The 17,430-nt window shown below is 35.0% G+C and overlaps 2 protein-coding genes across 5 annotated transcripts in view; both read left to right on the forward strand.

Moving 5' to 3' along the window:
* Positions 1–14,440, forward strand: part of LOC110384575 (persulfide dioxygenase ETHE1, mitochondrial) — a 334,248-nt gene extending 319,808 nt beyond the window's left edge. The window contains exon 8 of the mRNA XM_064038412.1: positions 14,428–14,440. The gene's annotated coding sequence lies outside the window, so the exon portion shown is untranslated. The remainder of the gene's footprint in view (positions 1–14,427) is intronic.
* The window catches only part of LOC110384524 (amyloid-beta-like protein), a 121,315-nt gene that overhangs the window by 51,432 nt on the left and 52,453 nt on the right, over positions 1–17,430 (forward strand). The gene's annotated exons all lie outside the window — the stretch shown is intronic.

Consider the following 17,430-nt stretch of genomic DNA (forward strand, 5'->3'; position numbering starts at 1 on the left):
TCTATACCTGTCCTTCTCATTATGTCACGATTTCTATACTAACGTAAAGAGATAGATGTCGTATTGAAGACCCGAGCAAAGTGCCAGTGAGGTATGATGGGTAATATCGTTTGTACGTTTTCATGATAAAATATTTTCATTGGTGAAATTCAGGACAAAAATGAAAGCAAAAGTAAAAGGGGTGAATTGGGTTGGTAACTGAGTAAATCTCTCTGATCTAATATTCTGCAACGACCTTATTATTGGCGGGCAATGACCAACGTCTCAATCGGAACGTCTCCATTGTTCATTCAATATCTATATTGTGGGTAGTTGATAAAGGGCGTGGTATTTAGACGCTCTCGGCCCGCTGGATGCTCAGTCGGGCGTCTGCCCCGCAGAGGACGGACGTCACGATCGATAGCTCGCACGCCACATGCATTAAATTGTACGCGATCAAAGCCCGAAGATTCTAATTATAGATATTGCACTGGAACACATTGATGGAATTACTAGCTTGTTTGGTTGTTTATCTACCCCTGCACCATTATTCACGCGTTCTAAAACAGCTGACTGCGAAATCAAAAGAACAGTAGAGCAATTATTATGCTGTTGCTTTCACAATGGCTGCTTCAAAAAGAACTCAATACCCTTTGTGATGTTGTTAAATGATCCAAGCATCAATAAATAATTTATTACAGAAATGAATTCTTCGTATACATCTCAACTTTCCGCTGCAGCCTCTCTGATAACATTAAAAAGCGTATTTTTGTATCAAAGGAGGCCATTTCCTCCGTTTTCCCGATGAATTGACATCCATCGATGTCAGAGCGAACAAAGAAAAATCACAGTACATTTGGCCGAAGTCGAAAAACCGAGTTATTTTAAAGCTTACGACTTCGCAATAGCGGGGAAGTAAAGGAACCTCGCCGTAGATAAATTAGAAGGGATTGAGATTTATATCATCTCGTTTAGCTATGGTAATTCGTGGAATATAATCTTGGAACGGCACTCGATAGATTAAGTACGGTTAGTTTATGCAATGGATCCAATTATTGCTATCGGTAGGATATAAAGTTCAGGTAAAACATTTTATTCTGATAACATAATTCAGGTAGTGAAATATTTTTAACAAACATTTCGCTATTTATTTAAGTCACTAAACTGACTTGAAGATATGAACGTGATTCTAGATTGAAGTGCTCGTATTTTTCTTATTTTTTGGCTGAAGTTATTTTCCAGTTTAACCTTATAAGTATGAGAAGTTAGATTATCTCCAATATATCAAACAAAATTCTGCCGAAATTGAGCTATAGTTTAAGTATCCGTGAAAGCCATTTTTTCCTTGATAAACAAGTAAGTAATAACATAATCACAACAGTTCTTCATTTGTATACACAATTACCAAGAACAACTCTTATCTTAAGCCAATAAAATAGCGTAATGGCTGTTTCCCTTCAGAGGGTAGCTATGGAGTTTGCATTTGACCTTACCGAGGCCGCCGCAGGGCGCCAGGGAGCGCGCTCCCCGTGGGAAACCAGCCTACGTCAACGATACATTCTATTTATTACTTTAACGACCGAGCAATGAGACTCAATTTACATCGACACCCTCCCCTAGAAAAGGTGTAAAGTAAAAGCTACCTTCAGCCACTGTAATTAGGTACATAATGAAACAATTTGTAATCGATCACGTTCGATACCGTTCTAGAGCTAATAAAAACTGAACTTCAGCAACACGTCGTTAGGGTCCTGTTTTGTTTAACTTGTTAAAACAGAAGGTTACTAAGCTACTTGTTTAGGCGTAGCTGTTTAGAACATAAAGTAGATATTTGCTCGGCCGATGTTTTTCAGATATTGTGTGTAAAAGTTTGGCCGTGACGCGTGCTTTTTGTTATTTGCGCATAAAATATGGCCGAAGCCAGTGTCGCAAGTATGTACCTATGCTAATGTTTTTTATGGCATGTGCTCGGAATAGGCGGAGCTGATCGAATTTATATGACACTGTGACGTTTTTCAGAGGACAAACGATGGTTTTATCCGATATTGGCTCGCCGGGGTTGTGGAAGGTTATATGAAGCCCTAATGGTAATTTAACTAGGAACGGAATGGAGTTAGTTCACTGAGATCGCGATAATTTTACAGTGAATGGCCTAACTTAGACCTAGGGTTCACTATTTGCCATATAACTGAAAAGGTCAGGAGTAAATGTCAACTAAAAGGTCCGAAGGTTGTAACTTACAATGCAATTAAGATTTCACTTTGCTAAGATTAATGCGTTTGATATGTTTATAAATTCTGTTTGCAGTTTAATTATAAACTTTTTCTTCGTTTTTTAAGAATCTAATAAAAACTAATTTATCGCTATTCATTTAAATCAGAAAAGAGATTGGCAATTTATAATAATTTTATAACATTTCTGAAAAAGGTATATTTACCTACACTATGAAACAGGCACCTTTATTTGTGGTTGATTGATAGAAAATCATCTAAAGGTCCTTCCTTCTGTGGGTGCAAAGCGATGGAGAGTCAGACCCTTACTGACTAAAACCCATCATGTTCCTTCTGGAGCTCTTCATGTACCAGGGCCATGTACCTCCTTCGAACAATACCACCACATACACATACAACAATGTATAATGAATGTATATGACAATAGGAACATACTTAGTACGTCACCGCTGCGGTTGTGGGCAGCGTTCCGGCCGCCGTATTAATATGATATTGCACATTATTGGTAGCTGGTTCCTAGACACATATGCACACAATGTAGAGTGCAACGTAATGTGGTCGGTGAAACGCTTTGTGTGGTACACTATGGAAGTTTGTGAAAAAGATTATATTGTGTATAGAAGGCGAGTAAAGTCGTGTAATCAAATATTTTTTAGAAAGGACTAGACTTTTCATTGGTTTTTAGATTGATTCGAGATAAATTTGTTGTCATCTACCATCTTCTAAATAAAGACTTCGAGTCGTTTATAAAAACTACGAGTTGCTGGGAAGTTTATTCTTCACCACTTCTTCTTTTCAGCCATAACACTAGGAAGTGGTGAAAGGGGGGCTTTTTGAGGGTGCTTTCATTTTTGTAACTTTGACGTTAAAAAGTGCTAATCTAATTAGCCTATTTTAATAAACGATTTATGACTTTTGCCTTTTGAATAAGAGTATCAGACAAGAAAATCCAAATACCATCTTGTCTATTTCGTTTGAGAATTGAAATCACTCAACTATTGAGGCTAAAAAAAACGGTGAAGTTAAAAAATAGGCACCTAGGACTCAAATACATAGCAAAACATATTTTGTATGCTCGTTACATTCATGTGAAAGAAACGTAACGAAGTGCAAATAAATAAATAGGCAAATAGATGTGAAATCCCAAAAAGCGGCGATCTTTTCCCATGGCTTACTGAAAGCCTCCCCCCAGCCCCTCCGCGTCCCGGCTTATCTTGTCAAAGCTTATTTCACGCTTATTCCTCATGGTTGGTGAGCACTTTGCGGTTGCAAGTTGTTTTTAAAGATATTTCTAATAGGAAAACACTCTATAAAATTCTTTTTGGTAATGGTATATCGCTGTTTGTCCAATTTTTGAGCCGTTAAAAAATCTGTATGTATCTGTGAGGGGGTGATGATCTGTACCTATTCAGACGTAAATAAAAATGGTGACATAAACTGTAATACATATTAAGTGTGCTTAAAATCAATAGTAATAAAATTCGTCGTAGCTTACAATAATTGTGGAAAACTAAATATGACATACCAAATTAATATCCATATCAACGATCAACCAAAAAGCAAAAATTCCAACGTTTCCGTTACAAATTCCATTACACGCAGCAAACGCGATAAATAGGCTATTTAAATTAACAAAGAATAATGTTTTCAGTACACTGCGAACGAAATCCCAGCTTATTAATGGTCCGTATAAAATGTAACTTCGTTCTCAAGAAAAAGTTATAATCTCAAGGTAGCAGCGGTTCCCGGGGGGCGTTCTGTCATAACAATGGTTGGGGGAAAGGGGGGAAGTATCAACTTCACAGAGAAAAATGAATAAAAACACCTACGTAACACGAACGAGTCAAATATCCTGGCAGCCAGGAGTGCTCGGAAATGATTTGCTAACTTGTAGAGAAGTTTGCAATTTGAAAGGTTTCGCTGAGTCGCTGTTTTGGTGATTATGATTGCGTAATAGGGTATGAGGGCCGTGATAGGGACGGGGTTGGGAGGATGGGATTAGAAATACACTTATGTTGTTATGACAACAGAAAAAACTATAAGATTTAAAAAAATATGTTTAAGTTACACAACACGTTTAAATATCGCTCTGTAATTCGGTATCTACTTTAACTAACAAAAAAAGTAAGACAACATTTTACTACAAATGCTACGAGCTCTTGAATGAACGTTTCAAAAACGTGCCAGCTAAAAAGTCGCTCTAAAATTTAGTACAAAACGAAATCCTTGCAACATACATTCTTTGCGCTGGAAATTCGAAAAAGATTACGTAATCGCATGGTTAAGGCTGCTAACGGCCAATTTAAAAAGCACCGCGTAATGTTTGCTTCTTCACATGTTAGGTATCATCAGATGTCTTCGCAATTTCGCCGTATTATAAAGTCATTTGCGGGTCTTCGCTTTGTGAGTTCCACAAAGTAAAATGTTCTGTAACAGGATTCTGTCCTGAATAGACGGAATGAGGTTATATTAACATTACAGTTGAACGAAATTGCTAATACTGTTTCTGCTTACTGTTTGTGTCATATGAATATTTTTACATATATTTTGGGCGGTTTTGGTTTGTCCTTATGATTTTTGGAGGCCTATAAGCTCACGTAAAAATTGCTCAGAAACTAAGATGTTGGATCGGATTTCTTTTTAAAGTGCAAATATTTTGTGATGTCTGCAATTTTTTTTTCAAATAATTTGTAAGCACATAATCTCATCGCACCTACATTAGAGCTTAGTTATTAGTTTTCGATCAAACCCAAAAAAACTGAACTCATCTCACCACTACTTCTCACGCTACAAAAACGAACCTTCCACCCAAGAACTTAAAGTCCATTTTTCTATACCAAGCAACAAAGTGGTACCTTCAATAAGTCTTACCTCATGTCATCTACGAAGCCACTTAGTTCCTACACTTAGGAGCACACGACTGAAACTTGGAACCTCGTTTATCACACCGTAATTTATCAAGCTCCTTCTCAAGTATGAATTTGAATGAAAAATGTGTAAAGCGACGCCTTTATAATTCTGACAAATAGACTAGGATATGACGTCACGCGATATCCGGAAGTTCGCGTGTGGAATTATCGATGGTTATTTTTTTTTGGAGCTATTGTGTTATTTTGGTAATGATGTAGTTTTTGTGTTATTAAGTAAAGTGTGAAATGAAATAGATTTGTTATAGGGGTGGTGTGATAATTTTTGGAATATTTTATGAGTGAGCAATAACGTTTTCGTAATTTGCTGTTTATTATTCGAATCTACACTAGGTTATAGGTATAGCTGTACAAAACATGAGCAAAGGTTTTCATAACCCTTCTGTAATACTGACGTAAAGACATCACTGCGTCTAACAAGACAAGGAATCCGACATCCATAAATCTATATAAAACTTTCATAAATCCAACGTTTACCTCAAATAATTATGCATATGTATGTAAAGTACCAGAAAACATAATGATATTAATTTCCATTTGTTCCAGGTAAGGAGTTGGCGAACGCAGAACTTTCTCAAGTATTCCTTTCTGTTTTAATTAAAGGAACGAAGCTGAAACAATGTTCTGACTGATCACAGACATTCTTTTACGTCCACTTCACAAAGGAACAGTTTTCAGCGATTTGTTAAAACTTCATCCTTTTACATTTACCTACTGTTTTGGAAGACCTAAACTTAAGCTAAGACTTTATAAAAACCATTCATCAAAACTAAACTTTATATAAAAAAAAAATGGATGAAAAAAAAATGCCACTCTATCCTACTTTAATCTAATATACCTACAAAATGTCAAAGGAAAATCGACCCAATTGACAAGGTAATACAGTTCCTTTTGGATGACCACGCCAGGTTTAGTTACCGTCTTACCTATTTCCGTATCAAAGGAACGTTGCTGTGTTCCAATTTCAAAGGAGGTAAGGTATGCATATGCAGTTTAGTTTGTGATGTAAGTAAGTACCTACATTATATCGATCGGCAATACTTATAGCAAATACATAGATGATGTTTACCAATGAGTTTTTCCTTGAGATTAGGAAAAGTAAAGAAGGTAAGGAGTTTGGATCTATCGTGAAAATAAACCCTTTTTTCTGACTGGACAATCAATCAATGAGAAAAAAAATGGGCCACGATAAACGACCGTCTAATGTAGGGATATATACCGAGATTAAGAATAAGTTTCATTGTAATAAATAAACGAAAACATATTTTCCTAAATACCCATTTAGTACAGGTAAAAGCTATAAATTATAATTGATCACGTACACAGTTTTCATAACATTTTGTAGGTACATAAATTTTGCGTAAATTCCAGGCCCAGGATTATAAATCTAAGGAGAGATTCAAGGCTTTAAATGGAGGAAACTAGGGTTGTACCAAGTACGGTTAACACCAAGGATTTAGTATTTTTTTATTTGTATTTTTATTTTTATTTCTACCTAGCCTTTTCCCAACTATATTGGGGTCGGCTTCTAGTAGAATGCAGTACCGGTGTATCCAGTTTTCCGGGCAATTCAATACCCCTTGGTAAGACTGGTTTTCAGACTTTCTGGCTTCTGACTACTCGTACTGCCATAGATGTTCAAATGACAGTCGAGACCTACAGTTTATCGTACATTCCGAGACACGGAAGTTAAATGGAGAAAACTAGGGTTAACACCAAGGATTTAGTATTTTTTTTTACTGCGAGAATATTTTTTTTAGTATGTTGTCGGTAGTCTGCGTGCGAACGGCAACAATGGTTGATAAATTTTCTATTGCCACTACGATATTGTGCGACATATCTAGGGTTACCATCAATCCGGATTTATTAGGGTTTGTCCTTATTGAAACATTATAGCTGTAGGTACTAAATAATATTGTGTATTTTCTGTAACGTTTTACATACAATTATGTTTTATATGTAAAAAATGGCAATTCTCTTTTTAATATACGCAGTTAGGTTTGTAGAGTTGTCACAAAAATGCACCTTTATTCACAGTCTTTACTTTGTGCCACCCACACGTAAGCTTCATACAGACGTTTTACTTCCATGTAATCTCACAAAAGCAGACAAAAGAGCTCTTAAAACGCTGTCTCATTTATGTCCACACAGACCGCTAACCCAGGACAAAAGCAATGGTTCCCGAATGTCCGGAGTAAAACCCATAAATGTATAAACATATTCAGTTTTTTACGAGATGTTATGGAAGTGTTATGGGGCTACGAGTCCCGGGACTGGTTCTCGGAAGATTACACATTTAAGGTAACATAGTCCCACTGTTGGTGGAAATGTCTGTGAAATGGGAAATGTGTGCGGAATGTCCTGACGATTTGCAATGTTATGGTTATAGTAATATCGGTCTGAGTGCTTTAGCTGTACGTACAGTCAACTTCAGGTCAGTGGTAACAGTTTTATAGGAAAATCGTACTTATTACTTTGAGTTAAGGTGCATGACAGTTACCACTGATGTGCGGTCTACCGTACATATATGCGATGTACTTATGATTTACCTAATGAAACAAAAAACGTAGAGAAGTTATTCAGTTAAATACTGTTTCATTTCCATTCGCTCGTTACTCACTGCAAATCATAATTACCCCCCACAACACGTTTAAATCACGTTCAGCAACGAACTCACATTGCGCTATCTTCGTTCTCTAATTGCTTTAAACCCCCAAGAATCAAGAAACAAATGCAATTCGAGTGCCATTATCCCCACTCGGCGCAATTTGGTGCGATTTCAAAGACTTTATTACAGGGCGTTGTGCATCCAATCTCCCCTAGCCAACGCCCTCGGGTGTCATCATACTATTACAATGAAATAGGACCCTGTTATCTTCCGACTACAGGGATGGAATAAGCAAAACAAATAGCGTTTTGTAACTAGCTTTAGAGTAGGTGCACACTGCAGAATAAACTGTCAGCCGACGATTGACTCGTTGGTGAGAAAAAATTCTAGTCAATTGAAGCTTTAGTCGGTCTGCACTGGCAAATACCTGATAGTTGTTATGTGCATACTACCATTCATTTCCATACTGATTTATGAAACCGAACTGTGAAACTGTGAGTTTACAAAAATTTTGCAGTGTGCGAGTACTCTTAGAGTACCAAGTTTTTGTGTGACCGTTAAGTCGCGTGTTCAGGTGTTTCAGTTAATTTCCGAGTGTTATTGTTATTTTAATTTGTTCTTTTTTGTGTTCCGTAATTGTACTGATAAGAGAAATAATGTGGTTACGATTCAAAAGACATTTCATCGTTTGTAACACATGACAGGTTTATTTATCATGCTATCAGATTTAAAATAGCCATAAATATAAATCTAAATCCTGTGTCGACTGTCGGATATCGAAAACAGTGTCGAATATAACTAGTTTCTGTCGAAGAGGGAATAGTAAAAATTTTATGATGCCAATAAAATTGATGTTACATTTTGCTTGAGACCGGATTGACAAAGTCAGCGTCTTGAGCCGTCGCTAGTGACAGATGTCACATAAAATTCGATATTTGACACGTATTTATTCACAAATCTTTTAGATATTATTGACACAATCTAATAAACGAAACATAATATGTACCGTTAATATTTAATATGAACATTGGATTTTTATAAGGAATTCACTTGATATATCTCTAATATTTCATTTTGCTGAATACCGATATTTTTGACACTTTGTCCCTCTTTCAATATTCACCTACGTTAGGTGTCAAATGACACTTACCGGAGCGTAAAGTACTCGTTCGTAATATACGCCATGTATGTGTGCGTAAGTACGCACACATTTCCATCTCTCTGAACGGGGAGCCAATCACGATGACGCTACTATTTCGTTAATGTTCAAGCTGTGATTGGACGGGCAGAAAATTATTCCAAATACGAAAATCGGAAATGTTATGAATGCGAAAATGACTAGAAGTTTCGATAGTTCGCTTTGAAAACAACGGAACAAATGTTAGGTAACTAGAAAATGTTAGATTCGTATGTTATTACATAAGCATCGTGCTTGTTAAAACTTTCAGAGATGGGTATTTACAATGTTGTAGATAAACTAAGCACTAATTAAAAATGAAATTTAATCCGATATTTTACATTATTTTAATAAGAATGTTTTACAGAATGTTAAAAAAAAACATACGTACATTACCAATACATTTTCAAAACAAACAAAAGAGAACACATTTCCAGAGAATTACCGCTCACAAAAACGTTTGGCGAGTAGAAAAAGGGGCTACTCAGGTTGAAACGACAGGCAGTCCCCGAGGACCGATTACAGGCAGCCCCCGATACCCAAGTACCCACTAGTTCACCGGTAATATATTATGACCGTCCTACAGATAAACACCTATAGTTAATCTATTTTGTTCGGCCAACATGACTTTTCATACGATGACGTTTTCCCCATAGGGGCTTGTCCTATAGCTGAGTTATCGATGGCTGTTATTGATCGGTAATATTTTATATACGGAGGTAATGTTGTGGAATATTCTTATCTTTACAGCTGGTTTATTTGTTTGTTTACCCTTTGCTGAGGTGTGAACTGAAAATTTTGGTTTTGAACCATCTTTGTGAATGGTTATTTTAATATGAGAAAATGAACTACGTAACTATAAAAGCAAAATACAGAAATATATTCGGAATGCACTACTATTCCATTTTCACTATAAAGCTAATGTACTAACGTGAACCTAAATAAGCTTCATTTTGCTTTTCACCTGTGCCGTAAAATATCTTACATTACTGCAAATTGGGTACATTCGGCCCCACTCGCAGCGTTTTGGGGGTTACGTAACCCAATAAAATCGGAAAAAATCCTCGTACTAACGGATAATGCGGAAAAATGTTGCAAACGCCGTAAAGGAGTTCCCATTAGCTGGTAATGTAACTCATTAGAGTATTTGCTCTGATGGTTAGTTGGGTACAGGAGACCCCACATGATACGTGGCAGTAAATGAGCTTAGATTTGATACGGCTGAAGAGGGTGGGTAATAGGAAAAGATTTTGTGGAACTAGTTGGACTATTTGGTCAGTTAGAAATATCAAGATTTTTATAGAAGTGTGTCAGGAAAATAATAACATTCGAATTGATTTTAGTTCGAAAAACATTAACATTATAAGAGCAGATGATAAGCATCACTCTGATCTTTTTAAAATACAATTCATAAACAGCAGTTAAAATTGTTTTATACATCTGTAAAATGGGTAATTAACTTTGAATAATATTTGGGACATGTAGAAATTGTGCATTTAGGCAGAAATTCAACTATGCACAGCTACATAAACCTACCCAAGACACGTCGGATTGGCTTACGCAAACGGACTGCGCCTGTCGGATTGGCTAGCTCGTCGGGCTTCACAGACTAAATAACGCTTTATTCGATTCAGGTTAGATATAGTTTGCTAAATAGAATTTTGAGGTTTCAGGAATAATTTTATATCTTAGAATTACGTTTAAAACTATGCACATTACACCTAGGATTTCGTTTAAAAATATTTTTATACTGTTGAATAATTTTCAAAATGTTAATTATGGAATTTAAATAAAACAAAACTGTGTGTGAAAAAGTTACTAGTTTTATCTTAAACTAAAAGGTTATATGAATACCTATCGATTTGACCTTTTTCATTGTTACTTCACAAGTGGGCAGTCTTTTGAGTATATTTTGTTATCAGCAGTTAACAACGGTTTTTTATTCCTCCAAGGCAAGGTCTTCAAACTTTTCACAGATTTTTAGACATTAAAGTGTCAACTTTTATGAACAAACTTCTAAGATTAGGCGTTGATTTTAGATAAACTTTGTTAGACTTTCACATTCCGTTAAAGCCAAAGCCAACTTTAAAGAAAGAAAGTAAGAAAATTCACGCTTCTATTTTTCACAAAATACCTAAGGTGTAATTTCGCATAATTATGCAGAACATGTTAATCGCTTTCAGCACATACCGTCACGTAGTTGACCTCTAAGGTTTCTAGGTCAATGAATAATAGGTGGACTAATTGCTTTAGTATTCAGCACTGACCTATTAACATCTATCAATAGTAGGTACAGTGAGAACGAACTTGTTCAGTCTTTGTTCGGATCCTTTTGTCTGCATACCCCCGTAGAGTGGTGTAGTCGTGAAGAATAGAACCATTGATGGTAATGACACTATCTCCGTATGTTCGTCACGTTTTTGTGACGTATGTCGGAAGTCCCAGTAATGGAGTTTGTTTTTTTTTGCCTACGTTTGATATGTATTTTGGCTTTGACGGAAAATCGTTTTACGACACTGTTATAATTGAGCTACTGGGTGAGACTAAAAAATATTCAAGGAAATGTGTTTTTAATGATTATGAGATTTTTCCAGTCTATATCTAATTTCCTGCGTTATTACTTCTATATTATTGACATAATTATCATTAAATTAATTATTTCATATCAAAGTTGATATTTGTTTAGAAAGATATCTTGTCGATAATTGCATGAGCATTAACAGTTTTGTGTACTTTTATATTTGAACACTAGCGAAACTAAACCAAAATAGAGTTCGTCATCTAATATACATAAAAGTGCGTTAATAATATTCATCCCCACTATTTCGTGAGGGGTAAATAGTCATACATAGTCAATGTGAATGCCGGACCTTTTAGCTGATGAAAGAGAAAAGATTTTACCAAGTAATATGTGCAAATTTTATTGTAATATGTGTTTATTCATAGCTCGAGGGGCATAGAAAAATTCTCAATACACAAAGAAATTAATTTTCTTTTTTTATAAATAAGGGCACGGGACGATAAATAAATTGGCTCATCCTTACCATCTTTGGAGTTCGAAATATTTAATCTTGGAAAATAAATATTTTCATAATTAGCTTTCAGGTCACGTAGCGCGACATTTAGAACGAAAGTAATTTATGTAGCTTAAAATAAATTTCGTTTCAACGTCACAAAGTTCTTTCAGAATAAACAGAAGCGTGGAATTGTCTTCGCATTTTCCCGTTTTCCAAAATGTACGAAGCTTGGTATTTTGTTGCAAGTATACCATGTAATACAAGGGTAGTATCTCAGGCCGCAGTTGCAGTCTCTTCATTATGTCTCAACCCTTTCCCCGCCGTTTTCAAACAAGAAAGGAAAGTGGAACGCGTATTTTCGTCGTTTTTCTTTCTTTTTTTGTGACAAAGAACGTGCAGCATTGGCTTTTCCGCTAATGAAACTCTTTTTGGTCGCACTCTTTGAAGGCAATCTGATAATGAATGGTGAAAACTATTTGAAAACCTCAACGTTCGTTTTCTTCATTCCGATTGAATTAACTTTTGTTCGGGAAATATGATGATGGCTTATTTGATGAGTTTCTGTATTGGTTGTGCTGTCATTGTTACCGATTTTATATTTTGTTGGACTTTTGATTATTGTCATTCGTGTTTATGGGATAGAATGAGGTTTTCGATTTTTGTTGTTTTGTTATGCAATGTTATATTGAAATGCATTGTATACATTATTCCCTTGTAAATAATAATTAAACAATCAGTAATTTTATTAGTATTGCTTGGAGGTTCATACTTTTAATACATCATGTTATTTTGTTTTTTAATCAATTCAATTGTAATTATTTTAGAAGTTGACCTTTAGTGATGTTTAATGTTCAGAATGATGTTGCAATCTATGATTTACCACTTCAAACAAACCCGTGTTATGTACACTCACACCACGTTAATTTCACATGTAATTTCCTAGTTACATACACATGTTTAATGTGAGCAATTAGTCGCTTCGCTTTAAAAGCATATTACTTGCTACTCACCGCGAATAATGTACCTATTAGCTAGATATATTGTGACGTCAGCACACATCTACGAATAAACTGCTACGGTTTCTCGTAGACAGTTCGTAGTCATCGTAGCAACAAGTTTTGCTACGAGATTTTAGAGATGGAGTCAAATTATGACTGACAAGTGACCGAGTCGAAATGCAAAAACGCTGTCGGATTTTACGAGTGCAGATTTTGATGGCAGCGAAACGAGATTTTTATAAAGAGAAAATCTCGACCAAAAAACAGTCGTAAGTATAACTTTCGTCGAGTCTTCTACGTCGCAGTTGTTAATTAGTTTTACATTATTTAAGTCTTGGCACTAGGCGGCAATATACTGGCAAGAACCTTCTGTGCAAAGGCTAGTATGTAAATAGCGATCAAAATGAGCTTTGAGTGTGTTGAGAGCATGTTCAAGGCTGTAAACTGACGTATAAACGGTACCACAATGTTATTAAGCCGAGTATATGCCTCGTTTAATAAAGCATTCTTGTGTACATTCAGTTAATTTGACTTGGGCAATTGCACTCAATGTCTGTTTGAACGCTCCGAGCAATTATGCGATTGTTACATGCTAGGGATGTGGATGTGACAATCAATTATACGAATAGTAATATAAGGTTTTATCGATTCAGTTTTAGTATCGATTTTTGAGTAATCGATTTAATTGGTCGAATTATTCGATACAAGTTGATTGGTCATGCCAGTAGCATAATAATAGTAGTACGATGTCCTGCGCTGTTGGCTGATCTCCATATATGAGAACAGCCGCCGTTGCCGATAATCGGCTGGGATCATCATCATCATCATCATCAATAGAAATAACATAAAAAGTATACATTTTATAAATCAATTTTGTCACTTTTAAATTATCGCTAAAGATAGAATATTCGCCACTTTTCCGTAACACGTACGAAGAATTAAATTAAAAACGTTACCGAGTTATCGCTGCACATTAATTACTTATAATTACTTGCCGGTAATCGACTCACTCAACTGATTAATTCATGTCAGTACACATATTTAATTCTGCAAACATATTCATGATGAGGTTAATATTATAATATTACTTCACTAGCTCTTTTTCCCAAGTTTCACCCGCGTTCCATGGACTGCTCGTACCGGGATAAAATATAGCCTACTAGCTTTCCGCCAGTGGCTTCGCCCGCGTGGTGTGTTGATAAAAAGTGGCCTATATGTTAATCCAGGGTATCACCTATCTACATACCAAATTTCAACCAAATCGGTCTAGCCGTTTTTGCGTGATTGAATAACAAACACACATTTATAATATAAGAAGGAAAGTAGGATACAAGTAGGAAGTAGGATGTTATTTCTGACAGAGTATAAGCTTTTCAGTTGTGAAAGATTTTAAAGAATCGGTACATAGTTTCGGTGCCTTGAGAGTACAAACAAAACTATGTTTTCTCTTTGCAATATATTAGTGTAGATTGCAACATAATAACATTCACATATTATCAAAATAACTAGGCATTGGTTTTCACAGATCATTTCACTCGACCATCGCACTCGTAAATCATATTGATGCGCGTATTGTCATGAAAATTAGGTGATTAACGCTCGCGGTTATCGATCCCTGGGTACATCTCTATATCTCTATTATTTATTCGATTTTCGCCGTGACGTGGCGGTTATGCGAACTAAGTGATTACACTGCATTATGACGTGTTTGGGGAATGACGTGTTTCATTATGTTGATGACACGTTGCCGTTGTGTTGTGTACGTGTTGTTTGTGAAGCTTTTGTTTGTGTTAGTGATTATGAGGTGTAGGGTAATTAGTTTTATTTTAATTTATTTTGGTAATTGTGAGGGTGAGTGGTGTTTGGGGGCTATTTATTTACCTTTATTGATAAGTGGGGCATAATGTTGAGTACCGATCAGGCATTTACAGATATTGCAGTTGGTATATGGTAGCCAAGATAACAAATCGACGTCTAATCTAAAGTAATATAAAAAAGAGATTTTTTTTTGTTTGTTTGTTGGTTCTCTAAAAACTCGGAAACTACTGACCCGATTTGAAAAAGTCTTTCACTGTTTGTAACCTACACTATTACCAAGTAAAAAAGGCTATATTTTATATGGATAGGGTACAAGATCCCCCAGGACGCTAGTTTAAAATCACAAAAGGGCACAAGATATTATAGACTCTCGCAAAGGGCGTACAAGACTAGAATATAATAGAATATTTTTATTTACGTTGAATATAGGTAGATATATATATATACATAAGTTATTACAGGAATGATCTCTAGTTAGTTAATTTTACTCAGGCTAAAGGGTCAGGTCTCAACAGGGTCTATCCTTACAATGTAACCTAATAAAGGCGTGGTTTGTGACGTCACAGTTATATTGTATCTAGGTAATTCAAAACTTGTGGTGGTTCGTGGTCTTCTCAATGTGCAAACTTAAATTACTGGCATGTACTTAGTATTGTTTCTATTAAATATACATGTATATTATGATTAAGTATATGTGGTTATGTAGGACTGCGTGAGGTTTCTATAAACAAATTAGTTTTGATAAGGTTGGCTAATATTAATTTAATTTACACATGTGGTATTAATTTTCAAAGTTAACTAACATTATTTTGTTGTAATAATAAGAAACTGATACTTTTTTTCCTCGGAATTATCTGAAATGTGGTATTTTCTTTTCATTAATATTCATATAAAAGGCTTATATAAATATACGAATATTATTTGCATTTTATATAAAAGTGACAATATCTTTCAGTAACGATATTAACAAACTGAAAATAAAGAAATAAGAGCAGACCCATCAATTTCATTTTGTTCTCAATTTCTTTGTTTCATAAAATTTTATTTTGTTTCGACCAAGTTTTAAAAGCTTCTTTTCTCTTGGGAATATAAAGTTCATTTATACTTTTACTGAACATATTATTTACCTTTTCTATAACACAGTTTTGGTTGAAGAGAATACAAAGTAAAATAAAATATACATACTTGAAATGATAACAGACAGCATCCATCAAGTATACTAATTGTTTTTTTTTAAGTATCAGCATTGATATGATATCTATTCTAAAAAGTATATGAGTCCAAATCAAAATTTTATCCAACAAAAAATTACATTATTATTATTATCTGGAAACTACGGTTAATCTCCAGAAATCGCTTAACAAATTAAACTTTACCTGCATGAGAGTAAAAAATCAATGGTAAATTCCCCTACGTAAAAAGTTCGGTTGCCATAGCAACGCATCTGTCGTTCCCGTTTGTTTTAATTGGTTTTGCTAATTGGCGCCGGTGGCCAAGGCAGAACAACGGAGCCTTGTTTTATTTCTATTTCTCGCCGAGCATTATTTTATGACCCAAATAGCTTAACTTTTCTAAGTAAATATTGTCTTTTGTACATTGAATTTTACCAACCTTACTTTAGTCCAATTTAAAGAATCGACTTTTTAGTTGTAAGAACAGGCAGACATTTTTAAATGAGACTGAAAAATTATTGAGTAAATCTGATTGTATAATTAATAGATTCGTTTCTTAGAAAACAGGCATGATAACAGGCTCTGTAACATAAACCAATCATTTTGTCAGCGATCCATTTATCTTACGACAAAGATTGCCAACAAAAAATAACATGACCTAAGTTTCAATAGCCGTTCTAACAAATCTTCTAGTTTTTATCCCCGTAAAAATACTGAAGTTTCAAAAGAGTATCTGTGCAAAGGATCCTATCTTAATTAACGATGTCCCGATAAAAAGAAGAAAAGGGGGATATTTTATAGAAACCAAGTTCCATTGTTCGGTCCCACCTATTGTTTTCCAGTGACAGAGAATTTTCTAGTCTACTGAGGTTCGGCTTCGAACTGTTTGGAAAAATTACAGCCGTTTTGTGATGAACATCGTTTTAAAGAATAAAAGGGCAAGCCTTTTCAATCGAGTGCCAGACTTAGACTTTATTAAAGGGGTCTGTTTTTTACTTAATTATATTCAGACTTTTCAAAGTTTGTTTTAAGGCTTTCAGAGTTCACATTTGGAAATTACTTATAGGCTTCTCCTTCTGCTTAATGAAAGTAATGATATGCAAAAAATATTAAAAAACCTTACGAGTACCTATGTCTAAAATATGAACATAAACTCCCATTAGATTTCTCTAAACAAATCGGCAAAAGTTTTTGTTGAACCTAAAACTTTCACACGTCCCTAGCCATTTGAAAACCTTTTTAGTAGCTTTTTGCTTATATTTTTGGCGCGATAGACTTTACGTACCTAACGTAAAAGACTTTATTTTATATGTAGGTCTATAACTCAATTTTATTATTGTGCCAACACCTAAATTATTCATGTGTTTGAGGCCAGGGAAAGCATAGAAAATTTGTTGTTTTTGGGATTGAAAAATAAATAATGGTGAGAATTATAGCATTAACTTAATGTAACTGATTATCCACTAAATACTTATAGACATTATTGTGTTCATAAAACTGAAC

The sequence above is a fragment of the Helicoverpa armigera genome, chromosome 16 (genome assembly GCF_030705265.1).
Source record: "Helicoverpa armigera isolate CAAS_96S chromosome 16, ASM3070526v1, whole genome shotgun sequence".
Taxonomy (NCBI): domain Eukaryota; kingdom Metazoa; phylum Arthropoda; class Insecta; order Lepidoptera; family Noctuidae; genus Helicoverpa; species Helicoverpa armigera.